We start from the raw sequence: 11,491 nt of genomic DNA on the forward strand, positions 1-11,491 counted from the left end.
AGCCAAAATCAAGAGTTAGATGCCTGACTGAGTCACCCAGGCATCCCTATTTTTGTTTCTAATTAGTAGATGATTCTGTACAGTATTCTCCAGAATAATTTTATATGAATCCAAATCATCATTGCTCATCATATTCTTCTTTTACTTAAACCACCATAATTTAATTCTACCCATGTGATTTTTTCCAATAAAACAATGTTGAAAATATCAAGATTCTATAAGCATTGCCTTCTTGTGGCAAAAATATAAAATTTATTTTAAAAATTTAAAAAGTTGACCTTCATAATCACAAGTCTACATTTGCTCATGTTTATTATGAAGACGCAGAGGTGAATTAAAAGAAGATATCATCTAACATTATCAAATCAAACAGTGTACCCAAGTGGAGAGGAAGTCAATGTGGTTACTCAATATAAAGCAAAAGCTATGTCTCCCAAAGAGCAGACATGCAGTTATTGATCTAGAATTGGCACAATGACAAACTGCTCTGCAAATTTTCCTCTTCCCAATTAAGGTGTCTCTCTTGAACTGATTGAAAGCCGTTCGATAAGTATACTTTTTTCAAGATGGTGTGCTCAGTTGGGGGTCTTTTTATTAAACTGAAATTCCATCATTAGCTTTGACTAGCACCAGCTGCTTTATAAATTCTGTGTTGATGTAGACCTCCACCAGTATTCCAAATATTGCAGGTGAATCTCTGACTCCAAAATCATCAATCATGCAGTATGAATAATTAACATCTGATAAATGCAGAATAGAAAGAGCTCTCATTAGAAGACACAGTAGTGGGGTCATAATCCTATCTCAGATTCTCAGAGCACTGATCCAAATAGGACTTTAGTTGTTGTTGTTTTTCTTTTAAGTATTTCTCAATCTCCCCACTTCCTAATGTTTCCCTATACCTGAACATAAATGGGAAAGGTAGGACCCAAGATGAAACGTTTTTGTCCTGCAGTAAGATCCAGCACATTCTAATGGATGTTTACTTGACTGTTTTAACTCCAAATCAATTCCCACAAATCTGGGGCTTATATCAGCCATAATTATTCTCCCTTCTAAATAGTTTACAGTCTATCACTATTTTAGTGATGCAGTCTATCACTACTTTAACAGAAAATAGAAACTTTTCTATTCATGAATCTAATATTATTTCTGTGAGATACATGGTAAAAATGTAGCACAAAATAAAAGTTCCTTGTAATGTTGCATTTATAAAAACATTTAAGGGCGCCTGGGTGGCGCAGTCGGTTAAGCGTCCGACTTCAGCCAGGTCACGATCTCGCGGTCCGTGAGTTCGAGCCCCGCGTCAGGCTCTGGGCTGATGGCTTGGAGCCTGGAGCCTGTTTCTGATTCTGTGTCTCCCTCTCTCTCTGCCCCTCCCCCGTTCATGCTCTGTCTCTCTCTGTCCCAAAAATAAATAAAAAACGTTGAAAAAAAAAATTTAGAAACATTTATTTTGTGTACTAGGTGTGCCTAGTAGGCCTTTTTGTAAATACAGTTGGCATGTTCAGGAGATAAGTTTTAAACCATGATAAATTTGAATTTGTGAAATAATGAAATACATTAAAAATGAAACATAGCATGATAGTTCAGTGGTTGAGAGCAGGACATTCTGCATTCAGTTCCTGAGCCTCAGTTTCTTCATCTGTAAAATGGGAATAATATTAGTGTCAGGCTCATGAGGCTACTTCAGGTACTGAGAGAAGGCCTATATGGTAGTTAGCACAGCACAGTGTATTCATTTTCTATAGCTGCACAACAAATTAACACATACTTAGTAGCTAAAAGCAATAGCCATTTATCATTTCACAGTTTCTACAGGTGAAGGCATGGCTTAGATGGTCCCTCTACTTACGGTCTCACAAGACTGCAAGCAAGGTATCATCTGGACTGTGTTCCCACCTGGAGGCTCAACTGGGGAAGAAATACCTTCCAAGTTCACTCACATTCTTGGCAGAATTCATTTCCCGGCAGCTCTAAGATCAAGGATCCCAGCTTCTTCCTGGCTGTTGTCTGGAAACTGTCCACAGTTTCTCACCATGGGGTTTTCCCCAACATGGCCGCTTATCTCATCAAGCCAGCAAGGACACTCTCTAGATTGAGTCTTCGAACAAGACAGAGTCTTTATTATGTAATCAATCACAGAGGGGACATTTCGTCACCTTTACTATATTCTGTTGGTTAGAAGCAAGTCATATGTCCTGCCCACACACATGGGTAAACACCAGAAAGCAGGGCTCACTGAGGGCTACATACGCATCTGTATGCCACAAATAACAAAGTGAATGAATAAATAAATGTGTAAATGAATGAAGAAATGAGTGAATGTGTATACCAACCTGGGTATAAATGGAGTAAGCCATAGCCTCTCAGACATCAGCAAACATAAGAAATAGTTCTAAATCCAGGATAAACAGGTGAACAATGGACTCTGTAGGTAACTGCTCTGTTAAAGTCATAGGAAAAATAAAATAAAAACAGAGAGGAAGGCAAACCATAAAGAACTCTTAAATACAAAGAACAAACTGAGAGTTGATGGGGGTAGGAGGTGGGTTAAATGGGTGACAGGCATTAAGGAGAGCACTTTTCGGGATGAGCACTGGGTGTCATATACAAGAGCTGAATCACTGGGTTCTACTCCTGAAGCCAAGACTACACTGTATGTTAACTAACTTGAGAATTAAAAAAAAAAAATAAAATTCAATTTAAAATTTTTAATTAAATTAAATTTAAAACAATAAAGTCATAACACAAGTGTTCAACCTTTGTGAAAATAATATATTGAAGAGTTATGGGGCGTGGACTCCCAGGCCCAGAGAATGTCAGTGTAAGATCTCAAGGATGGTGGGGAATGGAATCCTCAGGGAAAATTAGAGGTTTTAGTCCCTTAATTAACTTTAAGGTGATAATCTTCTTATAATTGAAGCAAGAAAAGAAATGTGAAGTGGAATAAAATGGTCAAATGTAGTTATAAAAAATTTTAAACTTCTAAACAACAAAGTAACAATAAAAACAAAAGAATATTCACCACAAATGGGAAACTGTTATCATCTTCAACCATATGAAAATTTATTCAAACATATTTATGAACATTACCAATTCAAACACATTTATGGGTAAGTGGGAAGAGGACGTAATTATGTGATTCAGGCACAGGGTATATTAGTAGTAAATTACATTTGAAAAAAGTTTAAATTTCATATGGATGGGACAGAAACATTACAAACAAAAATTTTTTAAGTACTTATCTATAATTTTTGTTTTACTAGCTGATCACTCTGACATGAGAGAGTAAACAGTAAAATAAATTGCATTTGTATTATTAATTTTTTAATGTTTTTTATTATTTTTGATAGAGAGAGAGAGAGAGAGAGAGAAAGAGAGCAAGCAGGGAAGGGGTAGAGAGAGAGGGAGACACAGAATCAGAAGCAGCTTCCAGGCTCTGAGCTGTCAGCACAGAGCCCAACACGGGGCTCAAACTCACAGACAACGAGATCATGACCTGAGCCAAAGTTGGCCGCCCAACCAACTGAGCCACCCAGGCACCCCACATTTGTATTATTCACCACAGTTGTCCCAACTTGTAACTGACCCTCGGTGGATGGGTATTTGATGATAATTAACTCTCAGTCAGCAGTAAGAGAGTTCATATGGATGACTGCAGTAGCCAGATCATCAAAAACTTTCAGATTTAGGGTCATATTAGTATGAAACCAATTTAGGGGATGAGAAGCTATTTAAATTTCTTTTTAATTTACTTCCACTACCCTCATAGCTGAAACACATTAGAACAGATCCAGATCAGACTCAAGAAGAACAAAAATATTAGTCAAAAGGACTAGATACTCCACAGGATGAGAATCTGCCTAAGAATGAAGCCAGTGCCTTTATTTTAATGAATATTCTTAAGACAAGACCTTGACCTCTAATGGCCTCCTCCTTTGTTGCTGGCTTACAGATGTAGCAAGGCAAACACCATTCCTGGACTTGGCACAGAAGCAGTGAGGCAGGTAGGTTTTCTGCTTTCTGCTTTCCTCTCCTGTAGGCCTGTTCTGGGTCCACAGGGGGCATTAGTTTTGATGCCAGTGATAATGTGCTAATACATTTGTCCACACGTGTCATCGAATCTTTTCAGGAGTAGGTTATAGCATATCCCTTGTCACGGCCAGGAATGGAAGAGCCAACAATTAAATGAATGACAGTGAGCACTCACTACATATATGCTGTTGTGAGTAATGTATCTTCAGTGGGAATGAGGCAGATAAGGATCATTTGTTCCTGGAGTCTAGATGTGCTTTCTTGTGGTATCAGGGAGGCAGGTACTGGGGACAGCTGCAGTGGAGGGTGGTAGTAGGCAGCCCAGCCAGATGAACACGGCACCTGAAGATGGTGGTGACAGATGGGCAGCAGATAGTGTCTGGGAGGTCTGACAGCCACAGTCAGGGCCTGTGTTTGCAAACACAACTCCAGGCTGGCTGGCTCTGGGAGATCTGGTAAGCTCTTCAAACCAGTGCCACCCACCACCCCCACTCATCAAGGGCAGGGTATTCAATGGGGGGGTGGTCGAGGACGTGAGGCAGTGCTGGGGGCCAGGAAGGTAATAAGGGTCAAGAGGGAAAGCGGGGAGGAAGTCACAGAACCAAGCAGGCTGCTCTCAGAAATGTACTGGTACAGTACGTCTGGTGAATCTTAAGCATGCATGCCTGCATCAGTCTTTCTTGGACTGTAAACTTTTAAAATGCAGTGATCAAATCTATGTAGTTCTCCACAAATAGCGTGTAACACTATAAGCAATAGGTGGTTAATATTTTTAAGATGAAGAAGATGATGCCCAGTTTAAAGAAATTAAAACTGGAAATAATATATAATATATATTTTCTGGGTGTGGTTTATGCCAGAAAGATGACCTGGGGCTTCAGTTCTAGGCATGTACCTCAAGAAGAGTCCTTAGCCATACATTGAAAGATTGGTAAAATAATGCACATTTATATAATATTTTATTGAGGTGATATTCACATAACATGCAATTAACCATCTTGAAGTGTACAATTCAGTGGCATTTAGTGCATTCACAATGTTGTGCAACCATCAAGTCTCTCTAGTTTCAAAACTTTCTCATCACCCCAGAAAAACACTCCTTAAGTAATCATTCCTCATTCTCCCCTCCCCGGTTCCCTGGCAACCTCTAAACTGTTTATGTTGAAATAGAACAATTAAAGCATGTAGATAACATTTTTTTAATGATTCTCCACTTTATTGACTTGTTTGATTAATCTATTAACTATTGATCTAACTCAAGCCGGATGAGTGTGCTATCCTTACAGCTCTATTATTTTTGTGTGTTTAGTTGCCTGCCTCCCACCCCCAGGCATTGAGTGCTTTGCAGCAAGGTGGTGTTCAAGGTGCCTGTCCGTCTGTGGGTCTACAGCACCTGGTACAATGTCTGGCATACAATGTGCTTCACATTTGTGGAATTACTTCACATTACCAAGAAGTCAATTAATTTGTCTAAGGACTTACAGCTAGTAAATTATGAGTCACAAGTTAAGCGTAAGTCTCTCTCACCACGCACTAGGTCGCAAATGGGGCCTGTTTGGGAGGCAAATTTAGACAGCATTCATACTAGACTTCATACTGAGGAGGGCTAACATGTACCCAGTGCTGTTCTAAGCCTTTTTCAAGTACTACATTGTAATCCTCCTAACAACCATACAAGGTAAATAGTACTATTAGCCCAGAAATTCTGGAGTGGGAAGTGGCGACGCCTGAATCCAGTCCAAGTTCTATAGGCTTTGAGGAAGACTTTGAGTCTATGAGTAGCTTAGTCAAATGCCAGGAAAGACCATCATTTTATTATTTTAGTAACAACCTATGGGACTGGTTTTAGGGAAGAGGAAATAGGTATGATAGCTGAAATGGAGCCTGCTCTAGAGTTTGCCCTCTTACACACACGCGTGCATGTGCGCGCTCACGCACGCACACAACCTTGGATTGTGTCTTATGCTTGGTTATAGTTACTGTGGAAGATGCCATTTTTATGCTTTTATGCTCTGTTAGGTACCACTGCATTTTGCAGGTACAACCATGTCTACTCTAAACTTAATACTGCTGTCTCCCTGCTAGGTCCCACTGCTTTTCAGGGCTTCCCCATGCCTGTGCCTCTCTGGGAACCACTGCCCTCTGCATTATCACCAGGGCATCCACCCCTCTTCTGGGCACCACCACTGCACTTATGCTGGGTGCCACCTCAAACCCCTAGAGCACCAGATGGGCCAATGCTGCTCAGAGGTCTGTGGCACAATGGAAAATACCTTTCCATTTTCTCTCTGCATCAGATGTTACCAAAGTAATATTGGCTAGCTCTTCGAAGTCTCAAGAGGTTTGGGTAAAAATGGGTCTTCTAGTTTCTATTCACAGTCCTCTCTCTCTTCCAGGACCCAGAAATGAGTCCATGGAAATCTGGGCCTGGGGCCAATATGACTGACCCTGAGGTACTTGAGTCACTACTCTGCTCCAACACTATGGCTTGTAACTGAGCTGTGCTTTTTCCACTTGACTCTCTGCCCCTCTTTGTCTCAGGCAAGGTTAGATGATTCTGAATTCTAGAGGTGGGGACATTTTTAGCCTAGAGCTGGGACTCCATCTCACTTAGACTCAAGACCAAGTGTGGAAGTAAGTGACAGAAAAACACTTTGAGACTCTGTAGGAAATGGAGCTCAGGATTTGGTGAACCCTTGACGTCAAAGGCTCTTAGCACTCATTTATATTCTGAATCTCTGCAGGAAAGCGTTGTCTTTTGTTCAGAAATTTAGGGAGTTCTATAAAGGGAGATAAAGAAAGTATGAGAAGTGTAATTTTTAAATCTAGTGGCTTAATTTCTATCCTGTCCTGTCATTACAGAATAACATTAGTGGGGCTTATGCTTACTCTACCACTTTAAGCCTTGGTTGAAATGTACTTGTTAAGAAATCCCTCAGAGCAGAACACCAGAAAGGGCTTCTCTGCTGGGTTCAGACGAAGTAGGATAAATTCTGATCCCTCATGGTTTAATTGCACATGTGGGGACATAGGGCAACCCAAATGAGTATTCCAAATTTCTGTAGGGAAGAGTTAGGGGTGACTATTACATTATTCACCTTTCTGCTTATCTACACTCTCTAATTTTCTGTAACACACATGTATTGGTTGTGCAGTTAAAAGTGAAGTAAAATTAGGGGTGTCTGGGTGGCTCGGTCCACTGAGCGGCCAACTTTTGATTTCAACACAGGTCATGATCTCACAGTTTGTGGATTCGAGCCCCACATCCAGCTCTGTACTGACAGCACAGAGCCTGCTTGGGATTCTCTCTGTCCCTCCTCCGCTTGCACACAGGTGCAGATAAATTTAATAAACTTAAGAAACTTAATAAATAAATAAATAAATAAACAAATTTAAAAAAATAAATAAATAAAAGTGAGATAAAGTTAAACAAGGATGAATACTCTTCAGTCAGAGTTGACATCCAGTTCCCTCATGGCTTAGTCCTCCTGTAGCCTTCAGCATTCTCTTTGAGTGAGGAGTGGAAGTGCTAAAGGGAAGGAGAGGACCTCTGGTCAAATCTCTTCTTTTGCTCCCTCTGCTTTACCACTGGGCAAATGGTTATACTTGGTACCTCATGAAAGCCTTCTCTGTGTATTGAACACTCCCAGCTGCTATGTTAGATAACAATAATAATAATAATAATAATAATAAATATTTCTGAGGCTCTTACAAAATAAATAGGCTGGTTGTTGAATGACTGTTGACCCAAAATAAAAGTAAAAGGCTTTAAACAAGTGTTTCTCAGTGTGCCTTTCTGTTATCCATTTTCTGATGTGATCTTAAATAAATAAAATATTTCTACCCTAAACATCTCATTTTTTGACTCAAAATCTTTTAGTAAGCTTTCTTCCAAAAGTATATGGAATTGGACTGACTTTGGTGTTATTGGGTGTTTTTCCTTTTTCCAACCTGTATATTTGTGAACTGAGTAGGAAGTAAACATTTCAGAATCTAAATTAAAGTATCTCTTTAATAACTGACTTTCTCTAATGCCTCTTTACATCTTTTGGCCACCATTTTTATCATCATCATCATCATCATCATCATCATCACCACTGCAAACATCTAGTCTAGTCTGGGCTTAAAGTTTCCAAATCATTCCTATCCACAGTATCTCTCTTAATAGTTGCCCTATGATCCCCATGTTATTGGGGGGTAAACTGAGGTTTCTGGAAACTGAAGGACTTTCCTGGGATCTTTCAGCTAGTTCGGGTCCAGAGCCAGGCTTCAATCCCAAATCTGCCAGCTCTACATTTTTTATTTATTCTACCACGCTGCTATTCCATTTCCTTCGTTGCTGGATTTTAGTAGTGGTGGCGTTTGACTTGAGTCCAAAAATTGCAAATGAAATCTTTGAGTAGCTATCTTTATCACAACTCCACGAGAATAAGCCAGGGGTACAAACTTAGTCTGAAAGGAGCCCTTCTATCTTATTCCACATCTGTCCACACTTTTAAATCTAGCATCAAATCCTAAAGACATGCCTTTGAAAAATCTAAATTGGTGGGGTGGGGGCTGGAGGTGGGGAATAAAGTCAGTTTTATAATTTTATCTAAAACTCTATTATAATTGTTCCAAAGTAGCTAATGTCTCTCTCCAGTTACTAGTGTTTAAAATATTTGAAAATATGCACTATGAATAAAATGGTCCATTTAGAGAAAGCAAGCCTAAACAATAGAGGGTGAGGCAGTATCCAAAAGGAGAATCAAACGATTAGGCTAGATTGAAATTCTGGATTTGAGGGTTTCAAACCTGCGAGGTATCTTGTCTCAGAGAGTAAGCACATAGGAGCTAGGGCATATGTCTGCCTTATGTATGTTGGATGCAATATTTGAGACATATTTAGGCTGTAAGTTATGATTTACTTACCTGAAATTAAAATTAGCTGGCATGCTGTATTTTCTCTGTCAACCCTACCATAGAGATTAATCCACAGGGCAACCTTGGGCCAGGTGCAGAGAATATTTGCTTGGGAACATTCCTGATAAGCCAGGAGCTGGACCTGGGATGATATGAGCAAGTCTGGATTGAGTCCCAGGTTGAGAACATTAAGAACATATCTTTTTCATGTGTTTCATCATCTGCTTGGGCCTTTTGTCTTTGAACGTCTCTATAAACTGTGCCTAAATACTATGGCATTAATCATAAGACCCCTGAAGTATTTTCATATTGTATGTAATAAATGCCCATATACTTAGTATTTAAAATCAGAACCACTTACTGCAATATTTAGTTAGAATTACAAAGGGAGTGGGGCACCTGGGTGGCTCGGTCAGTTGGGCATCCTACTTTGGCTGAGGTTATGATCTCTCAGTTTGTGGGTTTGAGCACCATGTCGGGCTCTGTGCTGACAGCTCAGAGTCTGGAGCCTGCTTTGGATTCTGTGTCTCCGTCTCTCTCTGCGCCCCCCCTCAAAAATAAATAAATATTTTTTTAAAAATTTTAATTACAAAGGGAATACACATAAAGCCATCGTTTTGTTAAGGTGTATAAGTCTACTTACCCACGTTCTTACATGTATGTTTGCTGAGTCAAGACTTTCACTGATAAAGTATTTCAAGTAGCTGCTAAAGGAAATGCATTTAAAGGTTAAAACTCACATACATTTGGGCTAAATACCTATAGTCATTATTGTCTCTCACCTGAATGTCTTTTATTGATGTGATGTCACAAGTGGCTCTGATTGCTGGCAATAGCTTCCTTAACATGCTCATGTGTTCTAAATCGAAATCTAAATTTTTCAGACCCTTTCCACAGGAGTGATTTGAAGCCAGCTGAAAGAGCAAATGATATTGGGTGGGGGAGGGGGAGGGAGGAGGCAATGACAGAAACTGGTGAATGGAAGGTGGTGAGTCACTGGCCTTCATGGGCACCCACCTCCATGTTTCCACACACTTACCACTAGCTTCCCAGGTAACCAGAGCTTACCACTTGGGTGTAGTCATATGGGCAAAAATGGCTAAAATGAACTGAAAAGGCAGGGACAGTAATAGTAGCGGTAATAGTGGCGAGGAGAATCGGTGCTGAGATATATTGGGGAGTAAAATCCCTCCTCAACACCCATGGCCTTTTCTGGCCCAGTGTGGCTTGTGTGATGATTCTATCACTCTTCAACAAACTTCTAACACTGTCTCTTATACTCACGAAATCATCATCAACATTGTTTTTCTTGTTATTTATTCTCTACCTCCTTATTTCATAACTGCATAATTTCAGTTCATGGAAATGACCAGCGAATTCTCAAAACTAATTCTATCCCACTATCTTTCTCCAACTCACCTGAATGTGGTGTTCTGAAAAATTTACAGAGTCACGTCCTTGTCAAAGAAAAGTAGCATTTCTGTGGCAAGGCAGCCAATCTCTCTTATTTGTAACTCAGCATGAGGCCATTATTTAAAGCTTAAAGAAGAAAATTTTCACATTGTTCCATTTTATGACTTAAGCAGATCAACTGAAGGTATGGGCAAATCATGTCTTTCCTATAAAACTATCATGAGAAACCAGAGGGGGCCACTCTAAACAGCCTTATCTGCAGGAAATTTAAAGAATGAAATCTACTTCTAAAACTGTTCCTGTGTCAGACAGATATACTGTTTGTAAGATATCCCATCTCTGAAAACTTTGTAGAGAAAGGTATTCTTCTTCCTCATTCTGCTCCAAATCATTTTCATGAAAGAGTGGGTCTAAGAATGTAGTAAGAAAAATCCAGCAGTCTCTAAAAAGGCTTCTTTCTCGTGTTCAGAGCCTCCCTGTCCAGTCCGCTGTAATGTTCTTTATCCCAAGTAAACATAGCTAAGCATTTGCAAAGACCTCAGAGAATTCAAAGCTCTGAGAGGGGGAATTTTATTTTACAACTTAAATTTATTTAATATAATTTTAAATAATACATTCACATGGCTCAAAACTTAAAATGATATAAAAAGGTATACACTGAGAATCTGTTTCGCCTCCTTTTCCCATCCACTCAGTAATCCCTGATGCCCACTCCCACCCTATAGATTAGCACTTGCATTGCTTTCATTTTTTTTTAAGTTCATTTATTTTGAGAGAGAGAGAGAGAGAGAGAGCAGGGGAGAGGCAGAGAGAGAAGGAGTGAGAGAATCCCAAGCAACCTCCATGCTCAGCACTGAGCCTGATGCAGGGCTCAGTTTCACAACCCTGAGCCGATATCAAGGGTGGGACTCTTAACCAACGGAGCCACCCAGGCACTCCGCATTGGTTTCTTAAGGGGTCTTCCACTTAAGGGGTCTTTTTATGCATATATAAGCAAACATTAATACATATTCTTATTTTTCTACATTTCTTATATGGGAGGCAACATACATGTTCTGCAGCTTGCTTTTTTCATATAAAAATATATCCCAGGGGCACCTGGGTGGGCTCAGTAGGTTAAGTGTCCAACTTCGGCTTA

The 11,491-nt window shown here is 39.8% G+C and overlaps 1 long non-coding RNA gene across 4 annotated transcripts in view; it reads right to left on the bottom strand.

The window, feature by feature from the left end:
* Positions 1-1,448: 1,448 nt before the first annotated feature.
* Positions 1,449-11,491, bottom strand: part of LOC131517112 (uncharacterized) — a 36,620-nt gene continuing 26,577 nt past the window's right edge. For 3 of the 4 annotated variants that reach the window (XR_009264401.1, XR_009264402.1, XR_009264403.1), the window contains exons 3-4: positions 9,584-9,647; positions 1,449-2,446 (exon numbers count right to left, since the gene is read on the bottom strand). This is a non-coding gene — a long non-coding RNA (uncharacterized LOC131517112). The remainder of the gene's footprint in view (positions 2,447-9,583; positions 9,648-11,491) is intronic. The other variant, XR_009264404.1, reaches the window with a different exon arrangement.

Source organism: Neofelis nebulosa, chromosome 7, assembly GCF_028018385.1.
Source record: "Neofelis nebulosa isolate mNeoNeb1 chromosome 7, mNeoNeb1.pri, whole genome shotgun sequence".
Taxonomy (NCBI): domain Eukaryota; kingdom Metazoa; phylum Chordata; class Mammalia; order Carnivora; family Felidae; genus Neofelis; species Neofelis nebulosa.